The following is a 12,641-nucleotide window of genomic DNA, read 5'->3' on the forward strand; positions in this document are numbered from 1 at the left end:
AATCAGTAAGAAAAAGAACAATTGTTTTCTGTTCTGATGTTCACATTTGCAAGAAAATATATACCATTTCACTCCACTGCTTTTACTTTGTTCTTACTTTGCAGTGTACCTCTGGAATTTTATTAGGAGAAGATTTCACTTTGTTAGTATAATTTGTAGAAGATACCCTAGAACAATGCCTCTTAAATTGCAAGGAGATTTCTTTGAAAAAATCATTTAAGAATCTGAAAAGATTTGTCTCAGTCATTCCCTAGAATTTGAAAGACTTCCCAGCTAATACAGTTGTCAATAAAAAATAGAAAATGTAGCTGAAATTTGTCTGCTGGAGACACTTCTGGTCTATGTGTGTATAGCTTGAAGCCATAGCAGCTTGTTGAGAACCTTGTTTATTTCATTTTGCTCCAATTGTATTGTTAGTGATATTTCAGTTGTCAGTATTATTAACATTTTCTCTGCTTATCTGAACCCAAACACATTATGACAAACAGTCATAAAATCCAATTAAAATAATCTCAGATAGAAGGAATTTTACTTTTTACTTCAGTTTAAACTAAAGAACCTGATATCTAGTGTAATTAGATTCACTTGAGTATAATGTCCATAGACAGCAGCAGTAACTGTGAAGTTAAACTATAAGTAACATATATTTAAAAAACAATGTTTACTGTAAGTTTAAATGGTTGCAATTTCCCTCTGAGCTTTTCAGTGTATGTTCTTTGATCATCAAATATATAATGCTAAAAACCTTGTGTGTTTTTTCCACATTTGGGGCTTTCCAGACCATGGGGCTGCACACCAGTTGCCTGAACTTTGCATAAGAGCTGAAATTCTCCTGGAATTATATAAGCCCATGCAAAGTGACACTTACTGAATGCACACATGACAATATTTGATATTTTGATCCCTCAGCATAGAATTGACTTGAACTTACTGTTAGAGCTCTTAGCTATTACTGTAAGTTGCGCAGAATATTTTTGAAGCTAATGGATTTGGGGTGGGAAGGAAATGAAAGTATCGTGCTAGCAAATGTGGTCATTAAACTATTGTATGTGCATAAAATATGTTACTATAAAAGCAGTGAGGTGAACTGCAATTTACTTTCCTGAAGTACACCTCTTCGGGTCTCAAAAAATCTTGTGTAAAAGTAAATGACAATCGTCTTCTCTGCTATAATTATTCTTCTTGTTGTTGTTATGTTTTTAATTTTTAGGTTGCTAAAGTGTAATGGTGAATTCTTTAGTTGAGTTTGATGGAGCACGTATTATCTTTTCTGTGTTTGAAAAATACTTGCCACGTAGTAAACACTACTGGTGGCAAGTTTCTCTTTTATTTCAGGATTATTTTGTAGTAGATATTTCTTGTCCCACTTGATTCTGTGAAGCAATTTTAAAGGGATTATTTCTGTCAGTTAATGATAATCCAAGTGGTAAAGATTAAACTAAATGAAGGCTCCAAAGTTATGAATGCAATCAGTCATTCTAGCTAATGAACCATTTCAGCTCTGTTTATGAATACTCATCAGCTTCCTGTGTGATAGTTCTGCATTTGTCTTCTATCAGATGATCCTCTGGTAGTTGTGTCTTCATAAGCACATGAATCAAGGGAACCAAGACAAGAAGCCTAAAGACTGGTAATGTCCTCTGCTGTTTGCTATGATTCACAAAATAGTTTATTTTAATGAAGCAACAGAAGTAAATTATCAAGAACTTTTTAAAAGAGTTCTTAAACCCAGAACTTTTAAATCTAGGTTCCTTTTCTGGTGTTGTTTGCAAAGTCCAAGCAACCCATGCCTTATAAGCTGAGGATAGGCAGTCTAAATCTAAAAATACAAAGGGAAGCGAAGGCATTTTTAGAAACTTTCTGGCTGTTACAGAAGGCAGAAATCCTATGGAATGTTTGATCTGTCAGTTTTGAGACCAATTTCTGGCATCCTGACCCTACAGGTATGGTTTCTTTAGGAAAAGCACATCTGTGGCTACCATAAGACACCACATTAAAAGTTTTAATGACTGAACCATAAAGCATCCAGATCCTCCAGTCATCAGCAGGGGAAGTAGTTTATAGTACATGGACAATAAAGTTGTTGGTAAAAGAAAAGAGGTTAAAGGCCAAGGCAGGGACAATGTTAAAACTTCTCTAACTGTACAGCGGTCTGTAAGAACCATAGCGGTGTTCCTATGTACTTTTCCTAAGAGTGCTGTAGGCTTGATTTTCTCATAATGCAAAAGCTTTTGATGACACAAAGGGCTTCTAATCTTCAAGCAGCAGTGAAAAAAAAAAAAAAGGGAATTAATCCATGATGTTACCTCTATTTATCTGTTTTCCTAGTTTCCCTGCCTGTAACATTTCTCCTTTTGCTAATTTTTCAGACCAGTGGAGAGACCAATCACTTTTTTTCCTCACTAATTTCTTCCTAGGCTGAACTAGGAATTTGCTTTTTTCATCATGATTCACCTTTTTTGTCATAATCAAAATGATTATACTCTGATCTGAGCCAGGTCCCTGCCAGACTTTCTCCCAGTCATGTGAACTGGAATGCATCCTTCCTTCGCTCTCTCACCGGCTGGGCTGCCCATGAGGAACTAGGGTGCTTCTCTGGATGCTGCTCTAGAGGAGATTTGCAAGGCTCTACCACTGTTTTCTTTTTGACCTGCTTTCTTAAGAAGGCAACGTTTATGTGCTAAGGTGCTCTGTGTGATTTTTTTTTTTTTTTCCTACTACCTAAACTTTGCCTGTTTCAGTCAAATCTGACAAATTTGAGCAGATACAGCTCTTAAGGACATAGGACCACGTCAGACTTGCTGGAAACAGCCAGCTGTGTACAGCCAGCTGTGTGGAGGAGAGGTTCTGGTAGTGTCTCCTGTAAGAGAAGGGTCACAGAATGAGATTATCCCTTAGTCTAAAACAGATATTTTAATTGACTTGCTACAGGGGAGCTTCACTCTTAGCTGAAGAGAATCCAGCCACAAGAAAAGAACACTTAGGAAACCAGCTCTCTCTAATTTCAGTTGCTCAGCTGTGTTGGAATGAAACCACAGTCTGAAATAGCAAAATCCTTTAGAAAGTGCAGTCTGTGCAACAGCCATATCATAATTCAATCATGTACTTAGTGCAGTTGAAAGGGTCTGTGTGTACACATGCACTCACACTCACCTCCTGCTCACAATTAGCTCAGCTAGTCAGAGCATGGCTCTGATAATGCCAAGGCCATGTGTTCAGTCCCTCTATGGTCCATTCACTTAAGAGCTGGACTCAGTGATCCTTGTGGGTCCCTTCCAACTCAGAATATTCTGTGATTCTATGGTGTAGTAACTCTTTTACTCTCAAGTTCAGCTTGAAAGCCTCTGACTGGCTTATCTTCTCCCAACACAAATGTCTATGAAACAGATTGGATCTCTGTGGCCTTGGAAGGTAGACAGTGATAATGTTTAATAAATAATAACTTGTAGGGGAAATGGACTGCCTTTTATAATTCCCAAGGTAAAAATATCTTACATTAGTGTTAGATTCAATGAAAGTAGTATCTTGCATACTGGATGCCAATATTTCATGTAAAATTTTACAATGTTTATCCAAGGCAGCAGCCTTTGTATTCCTTGATGTCTTAGTACCAAGCAGTTATTTCTGTGATGTTTCCTCTTATGCATTCTTATGATAGCATTATCAATATTTAAAAATAAACTTCATTCTGGTATCTGGAATACCAGTATTTAAGGTTTTTAACCCTAATCTGTCCTGGGATGGTAATAAATATGAAATAGAGAAAAAAATCTGAACAATATGCCATTTTAGAAGATACAGAAGAGAAAAAGAGATCAATGAGACATGTCCTGTTTGGGCTTCCAGCATTGATATAAATGTAAAATGCAGAAAGCAGTATGAGGAAACCTTATATGAGGATGTTGTAATAACAAAAATACCAATATGCAGGAAAGATTAGTAGGCCATGCCAGCATCAGAGTAGCGCAATATGTTAAAGATAAGTCAATTCATGTTGCCAAATTAATAATTTCGGTGAGTGAGCCAGAATTCCTATGTATTATAAGTGCATAACAATGCCGCCAGACACATATTACTGCACAACAAGCCACAAGTTCAGCTTTGACTGATACTGTTGAGGGACTCAAAAACATTGCAGAACCAAAAAAAAAAGTGCTGCTCAAACTAACTCATTTTTAATTCAACAAATTAGAGAACACACAGACAAAAACTTAACCCTTGATTTCATTCTGAATAGCACACAGAATCCAATCCACAATCTTGATATCTGAGTTTTCCATAGCTACAAATAAATTCTTCTTAGTTTTGATAGCTTTGAAGAAGCAACAAACAAAAAAGGTCTTTAGAGTGGTACTCACCTTCAGAAAGCAGAAGCACATTAAATTAGGTGTCTTAAAGAGTGGCTAAAGAGTAAACTGTAGAGAGTTAAATCAGGTGGTTTAGAGAGTATTAAGAACTTCATATGTGAGACATGGAGTAAATTCATGCCACATATCAACACCTGAAAAAGGAAAGACTCAGCATGACAAAACAGCAGGAAGACACCCTTCAAAAAAATAAAATTATATCCCAATGGGGAAAATACACAGAATCATAATGTCTATAAGTTAAATGTAGAAAAAAATAAAGCAGTCTAAAAAAGCAGCTTACAATGAATGAAAAAGGAATAATAAATCTTTCTGTAAATACCGGTAGCAGCGAGTTTGCCACAGAATCTTGGGAATAATATTTAAACAGAGTAGAAGATCATTACTTGTAGAAAATAAGGCTTTGTGGAATGATTAAATGATTGCTTTGCTGCTTTTTTCAGCAAAGTTCTTAGCGGAAGGATTTGTGGAGGTTGCTGTGCTAGAATCCTTTTGATAAACTCACTGAGGAGTGACTGGAGTTGCTGGTAGGAATAGGGAAACTGATCAGAAATTAATCAATGGAAAAAGATTCTATTCTCCCAAGTTTTCTATAGCAATTTGAAAGAATAATTATCAAACTACAGACAACAGTATGTAATCATTAGCTCAGAACTGCTTTGAAATCTGAGCAAAATGTTGCGAATATCTTGCCATGTTTTCAAGACAGAGTAGAATCCTTAAATTTGTAAGTTAATGTAGTAGGCCAACTTATAAAAATGATAATCAGGAGTAGGATTAGAAATTGATATGCTGCACTGAGGAGTAGTCGACATCACACTTGTGAAGGAACAAGTCATAAAAACTTAGTGAAGTCCTTTGAAGAAGCCAGCAGACATGAATAGAAGCTGACACAGCCAGCTAGGTCTCAAAAAGGACTCATCAATTTCTTTCATCAAAGGCTCTCACAGAAAGGAAATAGACACAGAATAAGAGAGAGGCCCTCAAATCGGTATGAAGTTCTTTAGAATAAGGAAACAGAACTAAGAAATAAATAAAAGTTCATTTTCTAGTAAGGAGGCATGTAGCCAGTAGAGTCCTTCAGGACAAGTTCCCATCTTTGTGCTGGTACCTGCATTGTTCAGTGGAAGAGGTTATATCAAGTTATTTCAGAAAATATATATGAAGGCTGACTGTGAAGAATTTGGGACAGGCATTGCAAAACAACATAAAGTGAAATGTTCTTTCCTTATTGCAGCTGCAGCAGTAAAAAAAAAAAATGTTGTTTGTGATGTAAACTCTTTCTGATATAGAGGAAGGTGGAATTTTAGATTTAAGTTCAGCTAGAGGAAACCCATAAATAGGTTAAATAAATTGAGTACATCTTACGTCTTTCTGAATAAGACAGAAAAGCCTGGCTTAAAACAATTATAACTGCCTAAAGTTTTCATTTAAATAACTAACCCAGAACAAAATCACGTTAGCTGGCTTGACACATCTCTCAGAGCACCCAGGTATGTTGAGTATATCCTCAATAGATAGATGTAAGTACAACAGGAGTGGAGGAATAAATATTGTTCCTGGGTATCTGATTGTCTTTTCTGTGGGACTGCTCTAAGAACCTGAAGAAATTAATAGTACTGAGCTCCTACTTGGGCTGTACATGAATTTAACTATATATAGATGTACAATTCTAAAAGTTACTCACAATAGTAATTCAAGGTCAATGGTAAGTGACAGTTGTGTGAAAATTACTGAGCTGGGATGTAAAGAACATTCAGGAAGGAGTGCATATATTATGTGTGAAAGTCCATGGTGAGCATGGTGCTATACCCTGATGGACTAGTTAACTAAGAGCTGTGGTCATCAAGTATAAAACATTTCCTTAGGAAAGATTTTGTATTTTAAAATTGCTTTGTCCCTACATTTTTTCGATGAAAGTTATGTGAAAATTTGGATTTGGCTGCACAGATGTAGATATTTTCCTTTAATATCCATTTGCATTAATAACACTGCTGTTGAAGGAACTGGAAATTACTTTGGTCCAAAATCATACACAAAGGAATGTGGGGTGAGTTGGGGTGGGGGGCGTTGGTATTCACGTGACAACATGGGAGTAATATAGGCATGGAATTGGTGAAGGTATGTGGTTCAAATTCATGCACTCAAGCAGATTTTTGTAAATTCTTTGAAAAAGATCAGATCATGTCCTTTTCTCTTTCTGCATATGTATATATGCATAAACAGATGTGTTTATGGGGTTTTGTTTACATTGTGCTGTTCAGTCAGCTAACAGCCAGATTAGAGAGAACTTTGTTAAACGTGTGATGTGAAATGAAAAATTTAATTGGCTGAAGCAGTTTCTGCGGGTGTTCAGCCTAATGCAGGTCAGAGCTTGTTAGTCAATTTGTTCTCTGTATATCGTTACGCCCATCTGTTTCCCCTACTATTTTTTAAATAAATTTAATTTCTTTCCTTCCAATTTGAAATATTACTGTGGGAGTCAAATGTCTCCTGAATTCTGTAGCCTGCTTTCACACCCTGCCACTGTAGCTCTCAGCAGGTGGCTTGCCAGGAGTGGCTGAAACTGAGAACCTTTACTTGCTGGCCCATGCTCCAGAGAGAAGGAAACTGAATGGCCATAAAGTCATCTGTAGGCCTTCTGCTGGCCCAGAGGACCTAGCACAGGTCCAAAGAAAGAGTAAATACTAAAGCGTAAAAGCTGGTTTACTTCTCTCTTTCATTTGACATCAGTTTCCAAGGAAACAGAAGAAAACGTGAGAGCTGGGAGCCAGCAGCTGAGATTGACTCAGCTGGTGGCTAGTCCTGCTTCTGTTCCCATGGAAACACGTATCAAATTGGCAAAAATAAGGAAATAGGGCAGGGTTAGTTCTAAAATGGCCGGATGAATGTCTGCTACTTAACAACAGCTACTTAACAAATGAGGCTTGCTGGTACTTATTCCTCTTCAATAAACAATTCCAATTTTAGTTCTGCCTCCCAAAAACACAGCACTTATAAAGTTCCTACCTTAGGAATGTAGGAACCCTATCATTGACCAGACTTGTAACTCATCTTGTCCACCACCTTGTTTAAAACTATGACTGGCCCAAATACTTTCAGAGGTGGGTGCCAGAAATGTGTAGTGCACATCTGAAAGTTCATCTGCCATGCTTGAAAATTTCAGCTGTGATTCATAATGAGTAGTAACTTGAAATGAGCAGTTGTGTATAACTCATAGTTCTTATACTCTCACTAATTGAACACTTTTGTTGTTCTCTTAAATGTCAGGGGGTTTTGAATCTTGCAAACTTTGCACGGATCAGAGTAATTGCTAACTAGACATGGTGTGAAGAACTTCCTTTTTCAGTTTTGGAAATTTTGCTTTTCAGTTTCATTGAACATACGTTATTTTTCTTTTAAGGAAAAAGAAGAGATTTGAGTCTTCCACATTTCCTTTGGCAACACCAATCATTATTATGCATCTGTGTTTACAACCTTATTTTCCTCTTTTCTCTTTGGTAGATAGTCCCAATCTTATTAAGCTCTTTTTCATGTGACATGGAAGCTCTAAAGCATCCTTTTTTAGTTAGGATGACTAATATTGCATATTTTAGAAGATCTGTGTAATGTGTTTTATCTATTATTCATCCTCTTCCATATATTTAGTGTATTATTTTTCACTGTTGCACACCATTGAACAAAATTTTGAACTTCACTGTCAAAGCGATTCCCAGAACATTTCCATGAACTAATTATGACTCTGAGAAAATGTATAAGTAGTTCTACTGTTTTTACAGTACCATTACAGCAACTGAAATCAAATTCCACTTGTCATCATATGGCCCACTCAGCTACACTCCTCACATTTTTAGACTCAATTAACCTTAGTATTTTTGTCTGGGTATTTTCATGGTTGTGCTGTTGGGCAAAACTGATTTTAATATGGAACTATGGTTCTTACAGAACCATATATGTGGTTCTGCATCTCTTACAGATTGCAAGTATTATTCTGGAATGTGGAAGCATGATGGTGGAGGGGTTTTGTTATATAATTATTGTTACTTGTGCTACTGTTATGTAGTCACATTTCTGGCCTGTTACTGCAACTTTGCAGTAGCTGCTACAGTTCTGAGGGTTCTGATACCAGAGGTACCCAACAGGACCCATCCTTTCAACTGCTTTTGGAAATACAGACCATTGTTCCCCCTTTGGGATTTTAAGGCATAATCCCTAGTCCTCAGTGAATTAGTCTGTTGGAGGAAAGGAAATCAGATTTCAGATATCCCACCCAACAAGTGAGGACATACGCACGGACCGGAGCAGTCATTTACCGCTTACGTTAGCAGCCCTGCTGAGGTTGCTGTGTGAGACAACCAGTGCGTGATTCACCACCCAACCATCATTAAAAGCTGCAGACACATCATCTGTCAGGGATACCTGGCTGCTTCACACAGAAGGCACTGTGACAGTTTTGTTGATTCATTGAGGAGGCTCAGTGTATGATAGACCCAGTGGCGCTTCTTCAGTTTAAACTTCAAATACATTGGATAGAGTAATTCGGATTTATTTCTCTGAAAACTGAAGCCAGAGCTAAATTTAACCCTGATTTTATGCTCCTTCATAAGACTATATTGTTGGTATAGGACAACACTGATATTTTGGCAGTTAGGAATCACCTACCAAATACAAACATAGCTGGCTATAGGATATTTCAGCATTTGTTAAGCACTACCACATTAGCAAGATCAGAGAAGCTCTTTTCCTCATATGCTTACCTTCTTCTTTCAGAGATAAGTCTCTATGAGATCTCTGGACACATTTTCACTTAAACTTTGTATTGAGTGTCAAGATTTACAGGCTTTATTAAGCCAGACAGGAATTTTTTTTCTCTTTTTTTCAGTGATTTGATTTGTTAATATCAGAAGTGAAAAAAGACAAGAAAACTCCTCTCCATCAGTCACCAAAACCTCATGAGAAAAAACTTCCAGAAAACAATCTAGAAACTGATTAATCTTCCTTGCTGCATTTTATCCTGAGTACTCAATGTTCAACCCTTTCTAGCATTGTAGCACCTCTCTTGTTTTCTGGAAGAAACCACCACTGTATAAGAAAGACAGACTTTAATGCTTATGCCTAAAACCAGATGCTGACATGGATAAAAAGAACCATAATTAATTATTCCATGAATATGCTAAGGCTGCAGTAGAGACCAATAAAATCTTTCCACCAGACATCTCTGAAAATAGAGAATTCTCCATTAAAATAGCTGTTTGGGATAGAAGATTGTCTAATTTAATTAATACTTCTTTGGGGGAAGAATATCCTCTTGTTCCTGCAAATGTTTAAATGGGCTGATATTGAAAAGAAACAATTTGGATATCCCAGTGCTACTTTAAAACTATTCTTTCAATCCTATGCAACTTTATGGAGAAGGCAAGCCTCAAGCTTGTATTATAGGTAATTATAGGTGGTATCATTTGTCTAGAATGTCCTGAGTTCTGGCCAGCAAATTGCACTGGAAAGGATTAAGGGCAGTGATTATCAATTTGGAAAAGCGAGCCACAAGTAGCCTGCCACAAGATTTTTTTTGCAGTGGTTGACTATGAAGTAATGCTCTCTCACTCAAAAGGAGCACCTTGGCTTTGCACTAAAACCACTTCAGTGCTGCTCAAACTTAATAGGAACTGATGTGCTTTCCCTTCGAGGTGAAGTGCCAGGTGGAGCACTTGTGTTTGTGAGCACACCCAGGCAGACAGGGAGAGCTGCTGGACAGCCAGGGGGCACACAGAGAGGCGATAGCAGATGTCAGAGTGCTGCAGACTTGACCCAGACTTTGCGCTGGTGGGCAGAGGGCCTGAGGAAGAGCTTCCTTGAACAAAGCCATGCGCTTCATGGCTATGCAGGACGGGTCATTCTGCTTCTGTGTTTGGTTCTCCTGGATCCCTCATTGTTACTTTGCTCTCTGACAGAGCAGCATCTCTAAGCAGTGGACTGTATTTGTGCCCAAATCTTGAAGACTCTGCTCTTCCCTAGCACAACAATGCAGTCATATTTTGAAAACTATTTAAAAAAAAAAAAGTGCTAGTACCAACCCAGGACATTTTCTGCCAGTGCCTTGGGCCATTCTCTGCTGGAATTTCCCATATGGTGGTAAATCAAAGCCATCAAATCCATATGATTACATTTTAGGTATGTAAAATTGTTTTGCTGTAGAGGGTAGATTTTTTTTCTTCTTGTAACGATCCGTCCTTACAAACAGGGTTCGTGATGGTTCGTGGATTGATCTCAGGGTGCAAAAAAACCGACACGGCACAGGGGGTTTGCAGTAATAATCAAAACAAGCACACCACAGCAAAATGCGATAGAGGGATTAAGGGAGAGAAAAAGAGAGAGAAAGAGAAAAAAGAGAGAGAGAGAAAGAGGGTGATATGGCTACTGAACATAGAGACGAAGTCCTTTGGTCCAGTCCAGTCGAGGATCTGCCTGTTATGTTGGGGAGTTCTCAAAATCTCTAGCTAACTCAGAGGTTTTTATTATGATAATTCTATTGAAAATTGTGAGCAGGGGAAACAGATGCAATAAGGAATAGATGTAACAGGTAGTCCATGTTCAGATACAATAAGGAATAGATGTAACAGGTAGCCCATGTTCTCAGCAGTAAATGAGAGCCATTGTTTTTGTGGTCCGGTGGTCACAACCCGCAGGCAAACATCTCTCTTTGGTCAGCTTCCCTCCCCCTACACACCTCCCCCGGGTTTGGGGTTTCAGTCCCAGTCCTTGGAAGGAGGAGAGGGGCCTTTTCACATAGGGGTTTCATGTCTCAGTCCTTGATGGAGAGGCTTCTTACATTTCAGTTTGTCTGTCACGGTGGTTGCAAACGAGTGAGAGGGGTCTTCTGCAGGGGACCACCCAGAAATCAGGAGAAGTCCAGCCAGGCCGAGAGGTGGGACAGCTTCCAAGGCTATTGTTGCAAAAAGGGCACGGTGCCCCCTTCTTTGGGCTCAGCGTAGCATACAGCAAACAACACCTGTGAAAGCAAGAGCTTAGCAATGCTCTCAGGTCTCGGGCCTGTGGTGTGTGTAACTTTCTCCTACAGAGAAGATAGGGGGGGGTCTTCTCTTCAGTGGTCCTCAATGATGATCGAGAGGCAGATGAGGGAAAATTCGGACAGACTCTCACACTTCTCTGATAAGCATGTTCTAAAATTTTAATGTATATTTCATATGCATTGTATATTTCAAAGTGAGAAAAATCTTTTTTCTGGCTCTGGAAAACACTAGCATGAACTTTTCTATAAAAATTGCAAATTTTCACAAAGCTCAACTGCGCAAATGCAAGGATTGTTTCTCAATTAGCTGTATCCCGCATTAACATCCAGCAGAATGTATTTATGCCTATGCATTTTTATTTTAAAATATCCTGTGTAGACTTCTCTCCCTGGATAAAAGAGAAGAAACACATAATAGCTGTTAACCACATTAGTAGTGAGGCTAATATGCATTAGCAATACTTTGGTTGCATATGTATTTTTTTAAGCTATAAAACAGGGGGTATCTTGATTTTTAAAGACCTGAATCACCTTGAAGTCTGCTTTCCAAACTGTCTTTGTTCTTAGACCTTCAGCAGCTCTATTCTGGGCAGTGCATTCCTTCCTTCCATGCTTCTCTGTGCTCCCAAAATGTTTTCTCCTACCTGTCTCCATGAACTGTCATGCTTGACAAATCTCACCTCATGCTCACTTTCACTCCCATAATGGGCAGGTCATTGATACAAGTGACTCTGTCAAAGGACAGCAAACCTGTGGCTTAGGCCAGCTCAGCTTTAGATCACTATCCACTATTGAGCAGCTATTAAAGACTGGTGATGACCTGACTGCAGGTGACCATCGGTCAGAAAAAAGAAGAAAGAGTGATAAATGGATGCAGACTGGACAATTTCCCAAGAGAGGTACTCACTTCTGTTTTTGTTAGGAATGCTGAGACTGATCAAATCCAATCATTCTTTTGTTTTTCTTTAAAGAAAGAGTTATGGATCAGCCATGAGCTGCACAGGTTGGTATGCACATACTTCTGGACAGTCAGTGGAAGGCTTCCCAGTAAGACCTGATTTAATGGTTTGTAGTTAAGACTCAAAAATAAATGATTAATAAGTAGTTGTGTGGAAGTGGAGCAAGTTCCCAGTGCATGAGGGTGCCTTATAAAGGGAGAGACCCAATCCCCCACAGCTGTAGTTGTCTGGCAGCCCTCTCTGTTCTTGTTGATTTTTGTTCTTTTTATTTTTGCTGGGTTTTGT

At 38.4% G+C, this 12,641-nt stretch overlaps 1 protein-coding gene across 1 annotated transcript in view; it reads left to right on the forward strand.

Annotated features, from left to right (window-relative positions):
• Positions 1-12,641, forward strand: part of GABBR2 (gamma-aminobutyric acid type B receptor subunit 2) — a 457,024-nt gene that overhangs the window by 326,778 nt on the left and 117,605 nt on the right. The gene's annotated exons all lie outside the window — the stretch shown is intronic.

This window comes from Melospiza georgiana, chromosome 1, assembly GCF_028018845.1.
Source record: "Melospiza georgiana isolate bMelGeo1 chromosome 1, bMelGeo1.pri, whole genome shotgun sequence".
Lineage (NCBI taxonomy): Eukaryota > Metazoa > Chordata > Aves > Passeriformes > Passerellidae > Melospiza > Melospiza georgiana.